This window comes from Giraffa tippelskirchi, chromosome 3, assembly GCF_054371585.1.
Source record: "Giraffa tippelskirchi isolate mGirTip1 chromosome 3, T2T-mGirTip1v1.2.pri, whole genome shotgun sequence".
NCBI lineage: Eukaryota > Metazoa > Chordata > Mammalia > Artiodactyla > Giraffidae > Giraffa > Giraffa tippelskirchi.
The window spans coordinates 104,258,391-104,282,735 of record NC_137277.1 but is presented as its reverse complement, the minus strand read 5'-3'; the positions used below and the strand labels follow the sequence as shown (position 1 = coordinate 104,282,735).

At 36.2% G+C, this 24,345-nt stretch overlaps 1 long non-coding RNA gene across 3 annotated transcripts in view; it reads left to right on the top strand.

Annotated features, from left to right (window-relative positions):
* The window catches only part of LOC145541470 (uncharacterized), a 499,277-nt gene that overhangs the window by 222,810 nt on the left and 252,122 nt on the right, over positions 1-24,345 (top strand). For all 3 annotated transcript variants that reach the window (XR_014079040.1, XR_014079041.1, XR_014079042.1), the window contains one exon: positions 15,768-15,955. This is a non-coding gene — a long non-coding RNA (uncharacterized LOC145541470). The remainder of the gene's footprint in view (positions 1-15,767; positions 15,956-24,345) is intronic.

Genomic DNA, 24,345 nt, shown 5'->3' with positions numbered 1-24,345 from the left:
GAACTAATAAGATACCACTTCTATAAATATTGAAATATGAAAATAGAAGCATAAACCTGGACTATCTCAAGCCACTCCAAGCCTAATTCTTTATCTTCACTTTGCTTTGAGTCTGTTACATTAGCCCTTACTTGTGATAATAGTATCAAAATACCTTGTATATTTGTAAGCATATTTGTCAAATTGATGCATTTGAAAGTAGCAGAAATTGGTTCTAATTATCTTACTATTATTTGTAGTGATTTTAATGAGAGTTAAGTCTTAGCTACAACAATAAATTTGTGTCATTTTTATACTGTCATATTAAATCCCTGTAATATGAAATCACTACATAACCTACCAAGATGAATTTAGACTTACAGTTTATTTAAGACTGAATTGAATGTTTGTGTATGCACATAAAGCCAGAGATGCTTAAGGATTTAAACAAAGCAAGAAATAAGGTTTGCAGATGCCCACGGAATGTATACAGCTGCTTGTTGTTCTGTAGGCTACTTAAAAATGCTATGCAAAAGGCCTTCAAAAATAATTTTAGGCCCTGGTTCATTTTTACATTTTTATCTTACCCTGAAATGTACTGCTATCTAAGCCTAGTATTAGGTACATGCACTATGATGCGGTGTTTGAAAAAGAAGATAATTTAAATATAAATCTGATAGAGATGTCTTTATCGCTCTAAATCTCTCTGAATTTACCAGAGTGTAATAAAAACACAGCTGTTATAAATGTCTAAGGGCACCACTAGTAGAAAGTAATGTGGAACCAGAACCGTTACCCCACCATTTAGAGAACCATTTCAGCCATTCACAGTGAACACATAGCAGTGAACTTCATAACATCCAAGGACTGACATTACCTCCTAGTTAATCTGTACCTGGTGAGAAGTGAAGTGAAAGTCACTCATTCGTGTACAACTCTTTGCGACCCCATAGACTACGCAGTCCATGGAATTCTCCAGGCCAGAATACTGGAGTGGGTAGCCATTCCCTTTTCCAGGGGATCTTCCCAACCCAGGAATCCAACCAGGGTCTCCTGCATTGCAGGCGGATTCTTTACCACCTGAGCTACCAGGGAAGCACCTGATGAGAGGTACACTCATTAATGATGATTTTTGTATACTAGTGAGATTTAAAATTTTTCTCTTTTTAGTCATAAACTGTTTGAAAAACAGTTGATATGAGCAGCTCTTATCTATGGTAGGTCCAGGCAGTTTGAAATAAATTATCTCTAATTAGACTGGAATAATTCACATGGGAGCAATATAAACTGAATTTCTTTAGAAAAGTTTAAGTATGAAATATTTCAAAAGTGCAGAAAAAGTATAGCTGATGCCCACATGTTCATAACCCATATTTACCAGATGTTTTCCTGGTATCTGCTATGATGTGAATATTTGCACTGCCCCTGAATTCATATGTTGAAGTCCTAAACCCCAAAGATGATGGCATTAGAAGATGGGGCCTTTTAGTCATGGGAGGATGGAACCCTAATAAACAGGACTAATGTTCTTAAGAAGGAGGCTTTATAGAGTCTCTTTCCCTTAAGGATACAGTAAAAAGGTGATGGTCTGAACCAGGAAGTGTGCCTCTACCAATACACAACCATGTTGAAGGTTTGACTTTGGACTTCCAGCCTCCCCAGCTGTGAGACATAAGTTTCAACTACTTATAAGCTATCTGGCTGTGGCATTTTGCAATAGCAAACCAAATGGACTAAGACAATATCCATTTACAAAAAAAAAACCAAACCACACAGATGCATCTAAATCACCTCTCCTATATTTCTCTCTTTCTTCATATTTTCCCACCAGAGATTATCTTTATTTTGTGGCTACTGTGACTCACAGTCAAACATGCCTTTATTCTTTTAAAACACAGTTGTAGGGGACTTCCCTGGTGGTCCAGTGGCTGAGCTCTGAGCTCCCAGTGGAGGGCCCAGGTTCAATCCCTGGTCAGGGAACTAGATTCCACAAGCCACAACTAAGACATGGGATAGCCAAATAAATTTTAAAAAACACAGTTGTAAAACTGTAAATGATAAAAGGAATTGTTTTACGCATTTTTCCATTTTATATTAATAGTATACTATACATACTTTCCTTTGTAATCTGCTAATTTAACTGAACTTTATTTTTGAGATTTATCTGTTTCAGTGCATGTAGACTAGTTCATTCATTTTGATATGTATAGTATTCCATTTTATACAAAACACACTTGATCTCTCTAGTTTTTTTCTTTTTTTTTTAGTTTCTTACTGAAGGACATTATTAATGATTTCCATTTTATAAAATGTTGTTGTGATACATGTGTTCTGTGCACACGTATAAGTAATACTCTAGTATATTTATCTTAATTTAGATTGCTGGATCAAAAGGTTTATAGTTTGCAATTTTAATAAATACTGCCAACTGCTCTCCAGAGTGATTTTCTATACCCTACTCTCATTTGCAGTGAAAAAAAATTCCTGCTGCTTCACATCCTAAACAATACTTTTAAAATTTTTGTCAGTGTTATGAGTATGAAATAATTGTTTTATACTTCATCAAAACTAGTACCTTTAAGATTTTTAAAAATTTGTTAAATTAAAATGATATCAATATATAATTGAAGAGTCAAACAATATGTCCAGTTCTGGCCCAGGATATAGAAAGCAGGAAGAAGCAATAATCTCACCACTTTAAGGAAAAAGATCCAGATTAACTTTAATATTACAACTTTAAAAAAAATTCATTGAATTCATGGCAAACAACTAGCCCAAGATATAAAGAGAGACAGTACCTGTAGAGAGAGGGGAGATATGAGCACTCACTCACTTGGCTGGACATTCAAATTTTAACCAAAAATTATGAGACATATAAGAAGGTAGGAAAAAAAAAAAAAAGAAGGTAGAAAAAACACAAAAAGGACAAAGCAATAATTAGGTCAAACTCATATGTGATACCGATGTTGAAACTCTCCAACAAAGAATTTTACATAACTATGATTAATATATTAAAAATGCTAATGGAAAACATGCAAGATTAAATGGATAATTTCAGTGTGGAGACAAAATTATAAAATACAATCAAATTGAAACGCAAGAAATGAGAAAGAGTAATAGAGAGAAGAATTTCTTTAAAAGATTCATTGGTAAATTTGGCACAGGGAAAGGATCAGTGAACTTGAAGACAGAGCAATAGCAATGATCCAAGCTGAAACTCAAAGAGAAAAGCGAGAGAGAGAGAAAGAAACAGAACCAGAAATTTCCAAAGCTGTAGGATGATATTAAATATTATAAAACAAGTATAATTGGGATCCCAGAATCCCAGAAGAAAGAAAATGTGCAGAAGTATTTGAAGAAGTAACGAGCCAAAATTTCAAAAATTAATGACAGACACTAAACCACAGATCCAGAAATTCAGAGACAATCACAGTGTCATTTTTCACTACTCCAATTTAGTGTTGTCCTAAATTTAGTCGTATTCGACTCTGTGTGACCCCCTAGACAGCAGCCCACCAGGCTCCCCCGTCCCTGGGATTCTCCAGGCAAGAACACTGGAGTGGGTTGCCATGTCCTTCTCCAATGCATGAAAGTGAAAAGTGAAAGTGAAGTCGATCAGTCGCATCCGACTCTTTGCGACCCCATGGACTGTGGAGCCTACCAGGCTCCTCCGTCCATGGGATTTCCCAGTCAAGAGTACTGGAGTGGGTCGCCAGTAGCCAATGCAGTAAGCTGAAAAAAGAAAAAAAGAAATTAAAATCATAGAGATCAGAAAAGAAGAAATAAAACTATTTTCAGTAACATAATTGTTTGGCAAATATCAAAGAATTTACAAAAATCTCTCAGATTTAATAAATGAGCTATCCACATTACTAATGGAGCTTATCTAGGTTGCAGGATGCAAAGTGAACACCCAAAAATCAATGGTGTTTCTATACATTAAGTAAACAGTTATGATATGCAACTATGAAAACTGTATTTTGTCTGGTAGCACCAATCAATTTAACAGGTGGGTATAACTCGAAAGGAAAAATATTGTATCTATAAGGTGAAAACTATGAAGTATTAGCAAAAAATAATAATTATAATAATTAAGAAACATATAAATGGAAAAATATTCATGCCCATGGATTAGAAGACTCATTATTGTTAAGATGTCAATTCTCTCTAATTTGATTGATGAGTCCAACTAAATCCTAGTCAAAATCCCAGCAGACTTTTCATAGGTATTGATAAGCTGATTCTGAAATTTATCCTTTCTCCAAACATCTGATGATTTTCAGATAAATTTTAAAATGTGAGGACTAAGCTCTAAAAAAGTCTCTGAAGCCTCTATGTGTTCGAGTGAGGTTTGTCCATTAGTGGCTTCACCTCTAAATGACAGCGCAGTGCCTCTGCATTTTATTGGAGATCTAAATGCTGTTATTTGTTGGGTTTTTCTCTGGGATGTTCAATGTCTCTTGTAAATAAAAAAAAAAACATTCAGTTCCCGATTTAGTATTTGCTGATAAATGCCATGCTGGGCTGTCAAAATTCTATTCCGCTGGAGAATAAGATTGGTTGGGGTGGGGGATGTTACTTTTTAATGGGTAAAATTTTGTTTAATCTCTTATTTTTATTCCATTGCCTCACTGCCATTTTCAACTGACTATTTTCTCTGAACTTGTTGTTCCTGTAGTTTAATTTTTCCAGGACAATCTTCTGGTTTGCTCATAGAGAGGAAAATACACATGGTTGGTAGGGAAGCAGAGGAGAACTTGGTTTTATCTCCATTTTATGCTTTTCATTTGTCCCTGTGCTTTTATCCCATCTTTCATGTCCCTCAGAAATAAGTGGTGCTTCTACCCTGAGCCTCATAATGGTTTTACTTGGTGAATTACTGTGTTCTGTATAGGCATCTCTGTACTAGTATTCAGACTTAAACTCTCTTTATTCAAGTTAATAACCATGGCTTTGTCCACTTTCTATCTCGCAATCATTTATATACATCTCTTATTGATAGACTATTAATTTCTTTTCTGTTGATATCTGCGTAGTGTCATTTTAGTAGAATTGCATAAGACAGCAGAGATAAATGAACATTTTAACTCAAGCCATTTAATTTTATATCTGAGGTTGATGTGATTTTCTTATGATTATTTGTTTTTCTCTTGTGAACTGTCAGCTTTTGCCCATTTTTTATTATGTTGTGTGAGTGTGTGCATATGCGTATGTATTGTTTGTAGATAGTCTTTACTTCCTGGGAGATACAAATAATTGGAACAAGAAAGAAAGTTGGGTCAACAATACAGACAAACATGAGGTCCCTTTCACTAAGAAAATAAAAATATCAATATACTAACCACAAAACTTTTTAATCATAAAAAGAGGCAATTCCCTGGTAGTGCAGTGGTTAGGACTTGGTGTTTTCATTGCCATGGGCCCAGGTTCAGTTCCTGGTCTGAGAAATAAGATCCTATAAGCCACTCAGTATTTAAAAAAAAGACATATGAAGCTTCTACTATATATTACACACTCTCTCAAGTGGAAATTGAAAAATTGAGTTTTATTTTTCTCAAAGTACAAAGTTTAATTTCTGTACTCCCTAAGGTATACTCAGCCTCATCTGCCCATCTGACCTCAGTTTTTTGACTGCTTCTGACCTGAGCATCACTATATACATATTTGATTGGGATTGCATTGACTCTATAGACCAATTTGTGGGAATTTACTTCTTTACAAAACTGTATTTTTCATAATATTGAATATTTGCCCTTATAACCACTTTTAAGTGTACAGTTTAGTGGCATTAAATACATTCACATTTTTATGCAAGCATTCCTATCATCCATCTCCAGAACTCTTTATCTTCCCAATGGAAACTTCATATCTATTAAATACTAATTCCTCATTTCCCCCTGTCCCCTGCCCCTGGCAGTCATAATTCAATTTTCTGTGTCTATGAATATGATTATATGTATTTCGTATAAGTGAAATCCTACAATACTAACCCCTTTGTGACTGGCTTATTCCAACTTAGGATAATGTCTTCAAGGTTAATATGTTTGTGGCATAGATTATGTCAGAATTTCCTTCCTTTTTAAGATTGAATAATATTCGATTGTCTGTATTAATGTATACCATATTTTGTTTTTTCATTCGTCTGTCAGTGGCTGCTTGGGTTACTTTCTCCCTTTAGTTATTGTGAACAATGTTGCTATGAATGTGAGTATAGAAATGTCTGTTTGAGGTTTTGCTTTCAGTTGTTTTGGAAGTGGAATTGCTGGATCATATAGTAATTCTATTTTTAATTTTTTGAAAAACTACCATACTATTTTCCATAGCAGATGCACCATTTTACATTCCCACTAGCGGTGCCCAAGGGTTCCAATATCTCCACATCCTATCTAACACTTGTTATTTTCTTTGTTTTTTATAATAGCCATCCTAATTATGACGTGTTATTTCATTGTGGTTTATTAATGGCATATTCCTAACGATTAGCAATGTGGGGCACCTTTTCATGTACTTTGTAACTATTTGTATATCTTCTTTGGAGAAACATCTGTTCTTTTGCCCATTTTTAAATTGAGTCATGGGGTGTTTTTGTTTTATTATTGTTTTTGCTTTTCTTGTGTTGTAGTACTTTATTCTGGATAATAACCCCTTATTACATATATGATTTTCAAGTCTTTATTCTCATTTTTTGAGTTAGTTTTGCATTCCCTTGATAACGTCTTTTGATGTATAAAAGGTTTAAAATTCAATGTAGTCCAATTTATCTATTTTTCTTTTTGTTGCTTATGATTTTCATGTTATAGCCAGGAAATCATCATCAAATCTAATGTTATAAAGCTTTTCCCGTATGTTTGCTTATAAGGGTTTTATAGTTTTGGCTCTTACAGTTAGGTCTCTGGTCCATTTTGAGTTAATTTTTGCATATGATGCAAAGTTAGAGTTCAGTATCATTCTTTTGCATGAGAATATCATTTCCCTAATACCACTTGTTAAAACTTTCATCAGTTTTTGAAAATTTGTTTAAATATTGTTCCAGCATATGTTCAAATATTATTTCTGTTACATACCTTCTTGCCTATTTTTCTTTTAGAACATTTAACAATATATACTACATCTCTTACTCGTTTATGATTTCCATTCCCATTTTCTCTCTGTGATTTAATCTGGTATTTTACACTGACTTAGAGTCTAGTTCCTAATTATCTGTGCTGTGTCCAATCTAGTAAACCCAGCTATTAAACTCTTAGTCTTTGTTACTATATCTTTTAGTTTCTATGCCTTAAGAAATTATGGCCTGACTGATGGATATCAGTTAAGTTTCACCAATCAATGGTACTTAAACAAAAGATTAAAGAAAGAGGAGAGTGAGGGCAGGTTATTTTTCACCTTGGTCATCTCCTTCCACCCCTGAGAGTTACTTGCTTTCCTGCAGGATCAGGTTCTACCAGGAAGCTCTGTACCATGCATTTCTCTAACTTAACTATTATTCCTTCTTTTCTTCAGCCTTAAAGGAGATAACGTGCCCTGCTAGTACCAGTTCTTAGACAGTGCTCTGAATCTAGTGCTTTCCTGATATTCTACACTTAGCTTTGCAAATAGTGCTCTAATTCAACACTTCTCAAATTATTCAATTGGGTGCATCATCTTTTTCTAGCTGGGACATTGACTACAGTGGATTTTATATATAGAATGTCTTGGTTTATCAATGTTTTGTTGACAGGTTTCTGGATTTTGTCATACTTCAAAGGTCATTTTCATACAAATATTGTCTAAATAAAGTATCCCATCATTTGCTTTCATGGCTTCAAATTTTATATTCTGATCTGTGATAAATTTTTGGTGTTTTATTGTAATACTAAAAATGAGATGACTCATTTTTTTCCTACAATTTTTGTGACTATTCTTACTTGTTTATTTTATGGCTGACATTTACAATCTGCTTATTATATTAAAAATATGTTTCTGGTATTTCTATTAAATAAGTGTAAAATTTATAGATTAATTTAGGGATAAATACATCTTCAAGAGTCCAATTAGTCATGAGTGTAGATACCACTATTCTTTCTATTTGTTCAAGTCTTCACTTGTATTTTCACTGGTTTCAGAGTTTTCTTTGCAAACATTGTTTACAATTCTTGTTACTCTAGCTGTTTTATTAAAGTTGTTATTGTAAACGTTGTCTTCTTTCATTATAACATGTTGTAGGTTTTTGTTTGTGCATATAAAGCCTAGTGATTCTTGATGTGACTATTTTAGTTGTGAACCCAGCCACTTTACTGAGTTGTCTTCATGGACATAATAGTTATACATTTTCTGCGTTTTTCTTTAACCAGTCTTTGATAATAGAAACATAGAAGAAGCACTCAGCTTTTGTGCATTGCACAAAGGTTTCCAGCAGGAGATAGGTGTTTCTTAGCTGAGTCCTCAGGTTCAAGTGGGATTTTCATAGCTGTGAGTAAAGGTGAGAGGAATATATGAGGATGTCTATAGATTAAAGAAGGAACATACAATAACAGAAGAGACAAAGCATATCATTGACTTGAGTACACTGTTCAGTTTCATGGAGCAATGGGCTATGAAGTAAAGAGATGTGGACATGAAGAGGATAAGAAGAGATGAGTTCATTTAGGACCTTACAAGCATGGAGGTCAGAATTTATGCTGAGAACAAGAAACTGAAAGATTTTTAAGATAAATGGAACTAGGAAGACACTGCCAATGTAGAGAATGGTTGGTTGTTTTTGGCTTAAGATGGCTGGTACAAGTGTGTTGCAATAAAATTGGAGGTAAATTTTATGATATGAATAAAGAGGAATGTGTGAGTCGAAGTCATATTAATGAGATAAAATCTCAAAGAGTTGATGACTGACTGGCAGGGAGAGGAAAGGAAAGAGAAAGGTTAATGGCTCTGACAGGAGCAGTGATTGGTGAGGAAAGGATTGTGAGAGGAAGGGGACGAGTGTGATTTTGGTGAGGTTGCATTTGAGGAGCCTGTGGAACATGTACATACTCATTTACTAAATATATCTATGTGTTGCATGTGCATGCTCAGTCACGTCCAACTCTTCGCGACCCCACGGACTGTAGCCTGCCAGGCTCCTCTATCCATGAGTTGGTCCAGGCAAGAATACTGGAGTGGGTTGCCACTTCCCCCCCCAGGTGATCTCCCTGATCCAGGGACGGAACCCGTGTCTCTTGCATCTCCTGCATTGCAGGCAGATTCTTTACCACTGTGCCACCTGGGAAGCCCATATCTATGTTTTAGATCCACTTATTCATTTATTTATTCAGCAAATATTGACTAAATGCTTTCTCTATGTCAGACATTTTCTTCCTGGCAGGATCATACATTAGGATACAACTCCCTGCTCTGTTGTAACAACTAATAAAGAATGAGAAGTATGAAAATGTAATTTTATATCCAAACAATCTGTATCTAAAAAGAAAGAAAAGTGGCTATCATAGCTGAATTACACCCCCTACCAAATTCATATGTTGAAGTCTCCATCTCCAGTACCTCAGAATATAAGGATATGTGAAGACTTTTGAAACGTGGTTAAGTTAAAATGAGGCTGTTAGGGTAGATCTAATTAAGTATATCTAGGGTCCTTGTAACAAGAGGAAGAGTCACCGGGAATGCTTATGAACAGAGGGCCAGATATGTGGTGAGGCAATGAAAGGGCAGCCATCTGGAAGCCAAGGAGTGAGGCCTCAGTATAATCCAGCCCTGCTGGCACATTGATCTTGAACTCCAACCTCCTGTTTGTGGGAGAAAGTAAATTTCTGTTATTTATGCCCTTCCATCTGTGGTATTTTGTTATGGTAGCCCTAGCAAAGAAACAGTGACTTATGATTACAACATATATTCACATGCACACAAAGCAAATAAATTAATGACCTCTGGTTCTCAAGAACCAGATAAAGAAGGTGAATATGGATTCTTTTTTCTAACTTTATATATATATATATATATATTTGAAATGTGCAACGTGATGATTGACATACATACACATTTTGGAATGATTTTCAAAGTCAAGATAATTAGCACATCCATCACCTCACATACTTAACTTCTGTGTGTATGTGTGGTAATAATACTTAAAATCTACTCTCAGGGACTTTCAAGAATGCTGTATTTGAAATAATGCAATACTATTAACTATAGTTATTTATTTTTCTTAAGTATTTTAGAGTAACTCAGTATTTAAATTTAATATTCTTTCAGCAAAGAGTATAATTTATTAATAGAACTTGGAAATGTTTGAATCACTTCTTTTACTATCTTTGCCATTTTCTTTGGTGACAAATAAAGTTCATATTATTGTTTAGAACCTCAGAATAATTCAACCCAAGGATAAAGTATGTAAATAAAATGCTTCTTTTTCTGTGACATGGTTATTAGATGTTATGCTTCACTATGCTGACCTTTCATTTATAAGATAATTTTTGAAGCATACTCTTAGTGTATTATACAGAAGCGATGTTTCCAGAAAGGTAAATAAAATAACTTGCTGTAGTTTTATTTTTTAGTAAATGCTAATTATTCAACCTTTAACAAATTATTAGTGAGAAATAAACTCATACTTTAGTGTTTCTGGAAAACACAGTTTGTGATATCAATATGAAAACAATAGCTGTGAAAAGAAAATGCATCTTTTGCAATCATAATTTTCTCAGATTCTTTGGACTGAGAAAGCTGAATCAGTAGTAGTCAGCCAAGTAGTCAAAGAGGGTAGTTTTTGTAGGCCACTTAAATTCAAGATACTTTATTTCCAATCACTGCCTCTCTGCTGGAGTGTACACAAGTTTTTCAATAGTGTTCACCTTTAAATGTTTCCACATACCAAGATTTAAGCAATGTTTATTGCCACTCGTGAATTTACTTTTTTAAGAAATATCACTTAAATTATGTTTTAAAAGCATATGATTTCCCCTTTATAGTGCTTGAAAAATATGTAATTGAGATTACAGAGATGAACAGGTCTTTGTGACCCTGGGCCTCTGATTCAGGTAATTCATTAATTTGGAAGCCAAATCAAACTGGCTTAAACAATAGAAAGAATTTGCCTGTGCCCATGTTGAAAAGTCCAGAGTATTGGCAGACTAAAGGCACAGATTAATCAAGCTTTCATTCCATTTTTATGTAACTCTCTTGGCAATTCTTTCTTGGCTTGTTTGGCCATATTCTCTCAGGATCTAGAAGAGTTACAGCACTCTTGATGTCACTACGTGAATTGTGGCTATACAGGACTCACCCCCAAAGCCTGGAGTAGTGATAATTCCTAGTAGTAGCCCAAAGAACGGAGAAGACAATGGCACCCCACTCCAGTACTCTTGCCTGGAAAATTCCATGGACGGAGGAGCCTGGTAGGCTACAGTCCATGGGGTCGCTAAGAGTCGGACACGACTGAGCAACTTCACTTTCACTTTTCCCTTTCATGCACTGGAGAAGGAAATGGCAACCCACTCCAGTATTCTTGCCTGGAGAATCCCAGGGATGAGGGAGCCTGGTGGGCTGCCGTCTATGGGGTCGCACAGAGTCGGACACGACTGAAGCAACTTAGCAGTAGCAGTAGCAGCCCAAGGAAAGGAGATACTAAAAGAACCCCTCTATCTGTACATGCAATCATGCACCCACTTTTTTTTTTTTTAATCTAGAAATTTATTTTATATTTTTTAATTTAGTTTTTTAATTGGAATATAATTGCTTTACAATGTTGTGTTAGTTGCTGCTGTACAACATGAATCAGCTATATGTATTCATATATCACCTTCTTCCTTCTCCCCTCATCCCACTCCTCTAGGTCATCACAGAGCACCTGGTTAAGCTCCTTGTGCTGTGCAGCAGCTTCCCCCTAGCTATCTATTTTACACACAGTACTGTATATACATCAATGCTACTTTCTTAATTCGTCCCACCATCTCCTTTCCCCACTGTGTCCACACGTCCATTCTCTATGTCTATGTTCCTGCTCTGCAAATAAATTCATCAGTACTATTTTTCTAGATTCCATATATATGCATTAAAATATGATGTTTGTAAGATCCTTTTTTAAAAAAATATTTATTTATCTATGTTTTACTTTACAATATTGTATTGGTTTTGCCATACATTGACATGAATCCACCATGGGTGTACATGATTTCCCCTTCCAGAACCCCCCTCCCACGTCCCTCCCCATCCCATCCCTCTGGGTCATCCTGGTGCACCAGCCCCGAGCACCCTGTATCATGCATCGAACCTGGACTGGCAATTCATCTCACATATGATAATTTACATGCTTCAATGCCATTCTCCCATATCATCCAGCCCTCGCCCTCTCCCATAGAGTCCAAAATACAGGTCTATACACCTGTGTCTCTTTTGCTGTCTCGCATACAGGGTTATCTTTACCAATTTACTAAATTCCATATATATGCGTTAGTATACTGTATTGGTGTTTTTCTTTCTGCCACACTGTTCTCCATAGAGGCTGTACTAGTTTGCATTCCCACCAACAGTGTAAGAGGGTCCCCTTTTCTCCACATCCTCTCCAGCATTTATTGCTTGTAGACTTTTGGATAGCAGCCATTCTGACTGGCGTGAAATGGTACCTCATTGTGGTTTTGATTTACGTTTCTCTGATAATGAGTGATGTTGAGTATCTTTTCCTGTGTTTGTTAGCCATCTGTATGTCTTTTTTGGGGAAATGTCTGTTTAGTTCTTTGGCCCACTTTTTGACTGGGTCGTTTATTTTTCTGGAATTGAGCTGCAGGAGCTGCTTTTATATTTTTGAGATTAATTCTCTGTCCATTGCTTCGTTTGCTATTATTTTCTCCCATTCTGAAGGCTGTCTTTTCACCTTGCTTATAGTTTCCTTTGTTGTGCAGAAGCTTTTAATTTTAATTAGGTCCCATTTGTTTATTTTTGCTTTTATTTCCAATATTCTGGGAGGTGGGTCATAGAGGATCCTGCTGTGGTTTATGTCAGAGAGTGTTTTGCCTATGTTTTCCTCTAGGAGTTTTATAGTTTCTGGTGTCATGTTTAGATCTTTAATCCATTTTGAGTTTATTTTTGTGTATGGTATTAGCATGGTGTTAGAAAGTGTTTTAGTTTCATTCTTTTACAAGTGGTTGACCAGTTTTCCCAGCACCACTTGTTAAAGAGATTGCCTTTTCTCCATTGTATATTTTTACCTCCTTTGTCAAAGATAAGGTGTCCATAGGTGCATGGATTTATCTTTGGGCCTTTTATTTTGTTCCATTGATCTATATTTCTGTCTTTGTGCCAGTACCATACTGTCTTGATGACTGTGGCTTTGTAGTAGAGCCTGAAGTCAGGCAGGTTGATTTCTCCAGTTCCATTCTTTTTTCTCAAGATTGCTTTGGCTATTCGAGGTTTTTTTGTATTTCCATACAAACTGTGAAATTATTTGTCCTAGTTCTCTGAAAAATACCATTGGTAGCTTGATAGGGTTTGCATTGAATCTATAGATTGCTTTCGGTAGTATACTCATTTTCACTATATTGATTCTTCCAATCCACGAACATGGTATATTTCTCCATCTATTTGTGTCCTCTTTGATTTCTTTCACCAGCGTTTTATAGTTTTCTATATATAGGTCTTTTGTTTCTTTAGGTAGATATATTCCTAAGTATTTTATTCTTTTCGATGCGATGGTGAATGGAATTGTTTCCTTAATTTCTCTTTCTGTTTTCTCATTGTTAGTGTATAGGAATGCAAGGGATTTCTGTGTGTTGATTTATATCCTGAAACTTTACTATATTCATTGATTATCTCTAGTAATTTTCTGGTGGAGTCTTTAGGGTTTTCTATGTAGAGGATGTAAGATCCTTTTAAAGTAAAAATTAACAGAATTTATTTTGAATAAGTCACTAGTCCATGAATTTGGACTCATTAACAATAAAGAGTCTGCCTGCAATATAGGTGACCCAGGTTTGATCCCTGGGTTGGGACGATCCTCTGGAGAAGGAAATGGCAACCTACTCTTTCTGCCTGGAAAATCCCATGGACAGAGGAGCCTAGCAGGCTATAGTCCATGAGGTCGCAAAGAGTCAGACATGACTGAGAGACTTCACAATTTTGCTTTTACATTAATACAAGTACAGTATATATCTGTCTACAGTAACCAACCAAATCTATGACAGATATTATTTTTATTTCTTGACAGCACTACTGCTATCTTATTTTGAAAATGGTAAGAGACCATCTAAATGAGCCTAGGTTTTCTAAGAAGAAGCTGCTCATTGATTTAATGTAGAGAGGAATAAAAATCAGTGCTTATAAGGATCCGTTAGGGAAATACTTTTTATTAGGTGTTAATCTAGCTGATTAGGCAGCAATCAGGCTTCTTTGTATTCTAAATAAAGCAGTTAATAAGACAATATTGTTTCATTTACTCTGATTAGGACTCTCAATTAGGGCATGAAAGATATTTAAGATAAATGATGACAGGTGTAGAAAGAAGTTGGGCACCTGATTTAGAGCTGATGTTTCCACATGAGAGCTAAAAGAGACATCATGTATATTCATGTCTTAATATTTATTGTGTGCATGTGTGCTAAGTTGCTTCAGTCATGTCTGACTCTTTGCGACCCTATGGATCGTAACCCGCCAGACTCCTCTGTCCATGGGATTCTCCAGGCAAGAATACAGGAGTGGGTTCCATGCCCTCCTCCAGGGGACCTTCCCCAACCCAGGGATCAAACTTGCATCTCCTGCACTGGTAGGCGGGTTCTTTACCACTAGCGTCAACTGGAAAGTCTAATATTTATTACATGAATATGATATTGTCTCTGTTGCACAGAGTTTCATAAAAATACTCATTAAAAATCATTTCCTGAATATCTATTATGTGTATGGAACTTAAAGGCACAAAATTAAGAAAGACATTCCTTACATTCAAAGATCTTATGATTTGATGGAGGAAATAAATACATACATGAATATAAGTCTGAGTACTGAAAAGAAATGTAAATAAAATTCTGGTAGAAAAAGGGAGAAAGAACAGTGTGAATCCTCTGGGGGTGTATGAAAAGTCTTCACAAAGGAAGTGATTTTTCAACTGGTGATTGAAAGATGAGAGCAGCAATAATTAGCAATGGTGAGATAGGACTCTGTTTACCCCAGGAAGTAGAAAGAGTGATGGTATAAAGGAGGAATATATGTGAATGTACATCCCATGGTGGGAAATGATGGTATAAATGTATATTACGACCACATTTACAATGAAAGATCCTGAGTCTCATGCTAAAAAATTTAAACTCCATTTTTGTTAATGGGGAGATCATTGGTAAATGTATAATGACAGAGTTAAGGATTAATAAAATAGTGATTATACAGAATAAGAACTCGTAAGGGTGCCTGAATTATTATTCATTGAGAAATTTCAAAGGAAAGTAGAAAGAAGATGGAGGAAAAGCAATCATCAATGATTGTAATAGTCCTAGTGAAAACCATTTGTATAATCATTTGGGTGAATAACATCAATCAGAATTGAGGGGCCTTTAGAAAGAAATTTTATGATGTGAAGGATGAGGTAAATGTCAAAGTCAAGCATAACTGTGGCTGAGACTCGTGATTACCTTTCAATATTAATTCTCTCTTTTGTATTTAATAACATTGCCCAGAATTTTAGCTGAGCACAAGGCCATTAAGCTAAAAGATTATATTTTAGGGATTTCATAGCTGAATGTGGCTATGGGATTAAACTTGAGCCTGAGGCATAAATGCAATTTATAGAAATTCTCATTAAAAGAGAAATGTTTCCTTCTCCCATTTCCTTTTTCCAGGTGCTGAGACGTGGATGGGATTGTTACAGCACCACCAACCATCACGTGCCGTGACGTGGAAGCTATGTGCTGCAGAGGATGCCCCTGCTGAGGAAGAGCCGGACAGCAGGAGCCCAAGTCACTGGTGATTGCTGGGTAGCTCAAGGATGCTTGCTTCTGGACGCTTTTCACCTGTCACAGAAACAAAGGTAATAGTATCATTCTGTCATTTACATTTTAGTTTTTTGGGTATAGACACCTATATTTATTCCTGATTAATGCAGCGACATGAGATTTCATATGTGAGAAATTCTATAGCAGTCAGTGGACTAGTTACATTTTAATAACACTCCCCACATTTCAATGGCTCAGAGCAACAAAGGCTTTTTTTTCACTATGCCACATGACCATGCCTAACTTTAAAAGACTGTAGAAGTGTCATCCTCTTGTATACCGAGAAGAGTAGAGAAACAAATATTGGTGAATGTCATTAATAGTTACTGCAGAAATTTTTGAAAATGATGACATTTATCAGAAAGAGAAAGCAAGAAAGAAGGTGGTAGAGAAAATGAGTATCATGATGGATATCTTGTCTGTGGAATTCAGATTTCCCTGTACTCAATATAAAACTTAAAATCTAAACCCGGGATTTGAATAACACTAGATGTAAGGCTGAAATTCATCCATATACCTATGGAATTTGAGTCAGTGGGGGACAGTGAAACCACTGTGGGCCAAGAGAAGATACATAGCAAAATCTTGAAGAATTGCTACATTTAAGTGTGCAAACTGAGGAAAAGGACCTAGTGAGAGACTGTGAAGACTGGTCAGAGATGTAGCAGGAAAGCCAAGGCAGAATAGGGTCACAGAACCCAAAGAAGGATTTTGCAGAGAATCTGTGTTAAATTTTAAAAAATGTGATTTGAAGTATTTGAGTAAGCAAGTTTCAGAGCAGTGGTACCTGGGGAGCAAGCTTGCAATGAGTTATGAACACAATGGGGTGAGACAGAACATATGATCTGAAAGTAACGGTGAAGTGTTTAGAGAATGATGGGAAGAAATGGATTAACTAGGACATAAAGGAGCTCCATAACCCTTAAAAATGTCTAGGCAGATGTTAATTTTAGGAATTAACGTTTTATTGAACCACCATCTAAATTTTATAAGCACCCACTGGAAACCAATATTGAATATTGATCCAGCCAATCATCTTGTATTTATACTGTTATCTGTGAGAATTCTTTCTTCACAGAAACAACTGGTTCAAAAAGGACTTTCTAATCACTTTACCCCAGTGGAATTGTCGTGTGCAGGAAAATAATGCAATAAACCCAATGACACAATAGTAAAAGCTCAATGTAATGTAGCAAGTATCTAGAGACAGGCAATGCCAATAGTCAAAACTGGGCTTCTTCTAACAAATTGGAATGATTCTCAGCCTGCCTAATAAAGAACTCAATGTGCTAGGGATGGTCTATTGATAGAATGAATTTTCTCCCTGGTCCTACCCTACTTTACCTACTTAAACATCTACTTTAGGACCAAACCATTTTTACTTAGCAACAGAGTAAATATTCTTACTTCAGTATTTTTCAACTTTTAATTTTTTACTGGTATATAACTGAAGTGCAACATTGAAGTCTGAATAATAAATGCATAAATCAAGGACAAATCTGAAATAATAGACAATAAGTAAACTTTTATGTAAGTTAAATGAAACTTTAATTTTACTAACTATATGATAAAATTGTACATAATATGTGTGTGGCAGAATGAAAAATTAACCAATGGGCAGTAAGTTAAAAATTGGAAGTGAAATGGATTATTAATAAAGAGCAATAGTTAAAATCTCAAGGTGAATAAGGGTGAATTTTCTATTTAAACTTATGAAAATTCTCGTTGAAAACACAAAAGTTGTCATAATACACATATGGTAATTATGCTGTTGTTGTTCAGCTGCTCAGTCCTGTCCAACTCATGAACCCATGGACTGCAGCATGCCAGGCCCACTGTCCTCCATTATCTCCCAGAGTTTGATCAAATTCATGTCCATTGAGTCAGTGATGCTATCTAGCCATCTCATCTCTGTTGTCCTTTCTCCTTTTGGCTTCAGTCTTTCCCAGCATCAGGGTCTTTTCCAATGAGTCAGGTTTCACATCAGGCAGCCAAAGTATTAGAGCTTCAGCTTCAGTCCTTCCAATGAATATTCAGGGTTGATTTCTTTAGGATTGACTAGTTTGATCTCCTGGCTGTCCAAGGGACTCTTAAGAGTCTTCTCCAGCACCACAATTCGAAAGCATCAGTTTTTCGGTACTCAGCCTTCTTTATGGTCCAACTCTCACATCCATACATGACTCCTGGAAAAACCATAGATTTGACTATATGGGCCTTGTTGGCCAAGTGATGTCTCTGCTTTTTAATATGCTGCCGAGGCTTATCAAAGGTTTCCTTCCAAAGAGCAAGTATCTTTTGATTTCATGGCTGCAACCACAGTCCATAGAGATTTTGGAGGACAAGAAAATAAAATCTATCACTGCTTCTACTTTTTCCCCTTTTATTTGACATAAAGTTATACTACCAGATGCCATGATGTTAATTCTTTGAATGCTGAATTTTAAGTCAAATTTTTCATTCTCCTCTTCCACCATCATCAAGAGGCTCTTTAATTCCTCTTCACTTTCTGCCACTAGAGTGGTATCATATGCATATCTGAGGTATCATATGCATATCTGGCAATCTGGATTCCAGCTTGTGATCCATCCAGCTCAACATTTTGCATGATGTACTGTGCATAGATGCTAAATAAACAGGGTGACAACATACAGCATCGTTGTACTCCTTTTCCCAATTTTGAACCAGTCCATTGTTCCATGTCTGGTTCTAACTTTTGCTTCTTGACCTGCATACAGGTTTCTCCAGAGATAGGTAAGGTGGTCTGGAATATCTATCTCTTTAAAAATTTTCCAGTTTGTTGTGATCCACATAGTCAAAGGTGTTAGGGTAGTCACTGAAGCAGAGGTAGATGTTTTTTTATGGAACTCTCTTGCTTTCTCCATGAGCCAACAAATGCTGGCAATTTGACCTCTGGTTCCTCTGCCTTTTCTAAATCCAGCTTGTACATCTGGAAGTTCTTGGTTCATGCGCTGCTGAAGCCTAGCTTCAACAATTTTGAGCATAACCTTGCTAGTGTGAGAAATGAGCACAATTATGCAGTAGTTTGAACATTCTTTGGCATTGTCCTTCTTTGGGATTGGAATGAAAACTGTCCTTTTCCAGTCCTGTAGCCACTGTTAAGTTTTCCAAATTTACTGATATATTGAGTGCAGCACTTTAACAGCATCATTTTTTAGGATTTAAAATAGCTCACCTTCTCTAACTTTGTTCATAGTAATGCTTCCTAATGCCCACTTGAGTTCATACTCCAAGATGTCCGTTGTGGTTATCAGGGTCATTAAGACCTTTTTTGTATACCTCCTCTGTGTATTCTTGCCATCTCTTCTTCAATCTCTTCTGCTTTTGTTAGGTCCTTATGTTTCTATCCTCTATCGTCCCCATCCTCGCATGAAATATTTCCTTGATATCTCCAATTTTCTTGACAAGATCTCTAGTATTTCCCATTCTATTCTTTTCCTCTCTTTCTTTGCATTGTTCACTTAAGAAAGCTTTCTTATCTTTCATTGCTATCCTTTGGAACTTTGCATTCAGTTCAGTATATATTTCCCTTTCTCCATTGCATTTTGATTCTCTTCTTTCCAAAGTTACTTGTAAAACCTCCTCAGACAACCACTTTGCCTTTTTGCATTTCTTTTTCTGTGGGATGGTTTTGGTCGTGGCTTTCTGTATAACATTATGAACCTTCGTCCATAGTTCTTCAAAGCACTCTGTTTACCAGATTTAACCCTTTGAATCTATTTGTCACCTCCACTGTATACTTATAAGGGATTTGATTTAGGTCACACCTGAATGGCCCAGTGGTTTTCCCTACTTCCTTCAATTTAAGCCTTAATTTTGCAATAAGGAGCTCATGATTTGAGCCACAGTCAGCTCCAGGTCTTGTTTTTGCTGACTGTATAGAGCTCCTTCATCTTTGGCTGCAAACAACATAGTTAATCTGATTTTGTTTTTGACCATTTTGTGATGTCCATGTGTAGAGTAATATGTTTGTTTGAAAAGGGTATTTGCTATGACCAGCATATTCTCTTCAAAAAATGCTGTTAGCCTTTGCCCAAACTTGCCTATTATTCCGGATATCTTCTGACTTCCTACTTTTGCATTATAATCCCCTATGATTAAAAGAACATCTTTTTTGGTGTTAATTGTAGAAGGTGTTTTAGGTCTTCATAGAGCCATTCATTTCAGCTTCTTTAGCATTAGTGATTAGGGCATAGACTTCGATTGCTGTGATACTGAATAGTTTGTTTTGGAAATGAACCAAGATCATTCTGTCATTTTTGAGGCTGCACCAAAGTACTACATTTCAGACTCTTGTTGACTACAAGGTCTACTCCATTTCTTTGAAGGGATTCTTGCCCATAGCAGTAGGTATGATCATTTGAGTCTCCTATTTCCATCCAATTGGTTCACTGATTCCTAAGATGTGGATGTTCACTCTTGCCATCTCCTGTTTGACCACATTCAATTTACCTTGATTCATGAACCTAACATTCCATAGCATGCAATATTATCCTTAACTTATTCTTAATTTATTCCTAACATGCAATATTATTCTTTACTGGGTCAGACTTTACTTTCACCACCAGACACATTCACAACTGAATGTCATTTCTGCTTTGGCCCAGCTGCTTCATTCTATCTGGAGCTGTTCTTAATTGCCCTTTGCTTTCCCCCATTAGCATATTGGACAGTTTCTGACCTGGGGGTGGGGTCTCATTTTCATATCTGTTTTCCTTTTCATACTGTTCATGGGGTTCTCATGGCAAGAATACTGAAGTAGGTTACGATTTCCTACTCCAGTGGACCACATTTTGTCAGAACTCTTCACTATGACCCGTCCATCTTGGGTGTCCCTGCACAGCATGGCTCATAGCTTCATTGAGTTACTCATACTCCTTCACCACAACAAGGCTGTGATACATGAAGGTGATGGAACTAGTTTTGAAATTGACTTCTATAACTATATTTTAATATATTTAATAAACTTGTTCAAATATCCATTTCTTTCAGTAGAAAATTCATAAACTAGACACCACTTCTTACTTTGAAACAAATTTGAATTAATAAGGTCTCTGGGAAAAAATGCATAGTACACAGTACAATAAGGTAGAAGGAAATCCCACTGTCTTCCAAGTATTTAGTGAGCACTGCCTAGGAAACCAGTTTCTCAGTGTCCACACAGCATGGAGTTCACAATTCAGAGGACCTATCTGCTGAACTTATGTAATATGTAATGATCTCTCTCTCACACATACATACCCCTAAGAAGGTATATAGAATCATATAAAATATTTCCATTTTGAAATATCCATACTTAATATTTACTTGAATTTATTTCCTAAATGAACATTATGATTTCATTGGTTTTGAGGGTATTTTAAAAAATTTAGTCACAGATAATTATCTAGAAGCATAAGCTTGATTTAGATTGGGAGTTGTTTTATGCCATGAGTTAAATTGTGACCTGAAAACAACTTAACAGTATATTGGTAAGAAAGCAGTTTATTCTGGGGTTGAAGAGGAAAAATATGGTGTGTTTCCAAGTTTCTCTTTGGCTTTCTGCATTGCCATCTTAAAGTTACTTAATTGGTCTGTTTTAAATTAATTCATATAAAGTGTCATGATAACACATATACCTAAAAATAAATTTGCTCCCTGATTGATTTTTCAGTAAAGTCTCCAATTTACAATTACGATACACCACAGTATCAATGGGAAGAAGGCATTACCAAAATACCATGTCCAGAGCTAATTTGAACCACTGATAAGTGGCAGATAAATCCAATGAATAGTAATGCTTCATAAAATGGAAGAATATTCAGCCTCATTGAGAAGATACAGAATATATTTTGATGAGCTTTGGTATTTGAAGTAGTATTATGAATAAAGGGAGTGGAAATGGGTGAATATTAAAAAAAACAATAGGATAAGATATGGAACTAGGGGCATAAGTTTTGAATTCTCACCACTAGAAATTTGAAGAGAAACTCATTATGGGAAAATTTAAATAACAAACACCCCTTTTCTATTCCTTCATTTGTAAAATACCAGGAACATTTTTGTGGAAAAAACATTTCAAATGTATGGGTTCTTTACTTTTTTTCTCCTCCTCACCCTGAAATAATGTTGATTTCCTGTGGTGATTCCCTATTTACAAGATCTTTGTTAGTTGTAGGACTGATTCTGTTGAAAAGAGGCAAATGACTAATTACTGTGACCAAATGAAATTTTAAGACATTCTATTTCTCTGCAAAACTTCATCCTTACAGGCCCATTTTGGAGAAATATTGAAAGCAGTAGAGTTATTCTTGAAAGCAGGGATTCTTAATCAGGCAGGTAACATAAATGATGAAGCAGGCTGGTTAGAGGACAAGTAGGGAGTATGCTGCTAAGTCGCTTCAGTCGTGTCCGACTCTGTGCGACCCCATAGACGGCAGCCCACCAGGCTCCGCCGTCCCTGGGATTCTCCAGGCAAGAACACTGAAGTGGGTTGCCATTTCCTTCTCCAATGCATGAAAGTGAGAAGTGAAAGTGAAGTCGCTCAGTCGTGTCTGACTCTTAGCGATCCCATGGACTGCAGCCTACCAGGCTCCTCCATCCACGGGATGTTCCAGGCAAGAGTACTGGAGTGGGTCGCCAGTGCCTTCTCCGAGGGAGTATGGAGGCAGTGAATTAAAGAGGACATCCTATTTAAAACAGATATTTACCACTCACTCCAGCTCATTGTTGCCATATTGAAATTGATTTCCTATCTTGCCAGATCTTCCAATTTTTTAAAGTGAGACAAAAATTTGGACCTTTATGTAAACATCTCTTGATTTTTAAAAGACACTCTTGCAAAAATCTAAATAATAATATCTCAACCAAATAAAACATATCTGTGTACCTTGCCCAGTTATCTGACTTACTACCTTTTGTTTCAAATTAAAAGAAAATTCTTTATTCTAAAATCAATCCAGAAACTAGTTATTAGTGTGTCAGGGGAGTGTAATCTCCTCGGTTCTGTCGCATCACAACAAAAATTTGAAGCGATGGACGTTAAAGCCCTTGGCATGTCACAGCTCTCAGACAGACTGTTATAGCTCTCAGCTCTCAGACAGACAGTGTTATAGCTCTCAGCTCTCAGACAGACTGTGTTATAGCTCTCGGACAGATCAGTGTTACAGCTCCATGTTACAGCTCAGTTTTAGTTAGAAAATAAAAGGTAAACACATCCTCGAGGCGAGAGGGCATGCCGACCCAAAAGACGAGAAAAGAAAGAGCCCCAGCCCTTTGACTTCTCTTTTTATATGTTTTTTCCTCCCCCGGGCCTGCTCTAAGTAAATTGGGCTATCCAGGAGTGCTGTTTGTTCTACCTGAGATCCTCACTCCGGTCCTCAGACCTTCCTTTGTTCTATTTTCGAGGGCTTTTCCCTTCCTTGTCTTTTAGGCACCGCCATTCTGGACTCCTGTTTCCTATTCTAACTACCTAATAAGTGTACATTTAAGCATGGCAATGTACCAGGTATTGTGAGGTACACATACAAAAAATGAGTAAGACAGGGCCACAAACTGAAGAACTTGAGAAATGTGAGGACACATCAAACTAGAAGCATAAAATGGATCACCAGTGTTTATGTTGACTACTTTTCTATACACATACACAGACATACACACACACACACACACACACACACACACACACACACACACACACGTCAGTGGCAAATTAATCTATTTAAAATCTATTCTTGGTGGGGAAAAATAAAAACAGAGTAGTAACTTGTATTTTTTCATATAAAAGCAAGTAGCTACTTTCATACCATGATAAAATTTCTTGTTTCTGGGAATTTTTGCTTTCTAAGGAATCAGTGTTAAAGTCAAAATACCATCTGACCCCTTAAAGGAGAATTTTTATTATTTTTTTTGTACAGAGCTCTAAATTCAGTACTCAGTGGTCCACATATGTTAGATTTTTAGGAGATCTGAATAACTTCTAAGCATGAAGGGAAATTTTTCCCTGAACTGATGTGACAGCAAAGCAGTGAACCCTTATCTTAAATAAGCAGAAGAAAATTAATCTGAAAGGAGTTGGCTTGAACTAAGGGCAATTTTAATTGGGTGGTTCATTTGTAAGTCTTTCTCTTTATAGTTGAGCAGATAACTGCATTAAATGGAATGAGAAATGTTTAGGGGACCTGAAAAGCATTGATATTTTATTAAATAGCTTTGAAATGGACTTTTCTCCAATCTACTGAAAGAGGCAGCATTTTCCTCCCCCAAATTCTCTAATAGATTTAGTTTTTCTTTCTCCAACAAGTGTAATCTTTCTATCTTCTGTTCCAAGAGTGAACAAGGATGATCAGAGCTTGGAGTGCCTTATAACCTGATTTTGTAACACACCCTCCCCCAATACAGCTCAGTCTTTTGCTCCCTCTTCTCTCTT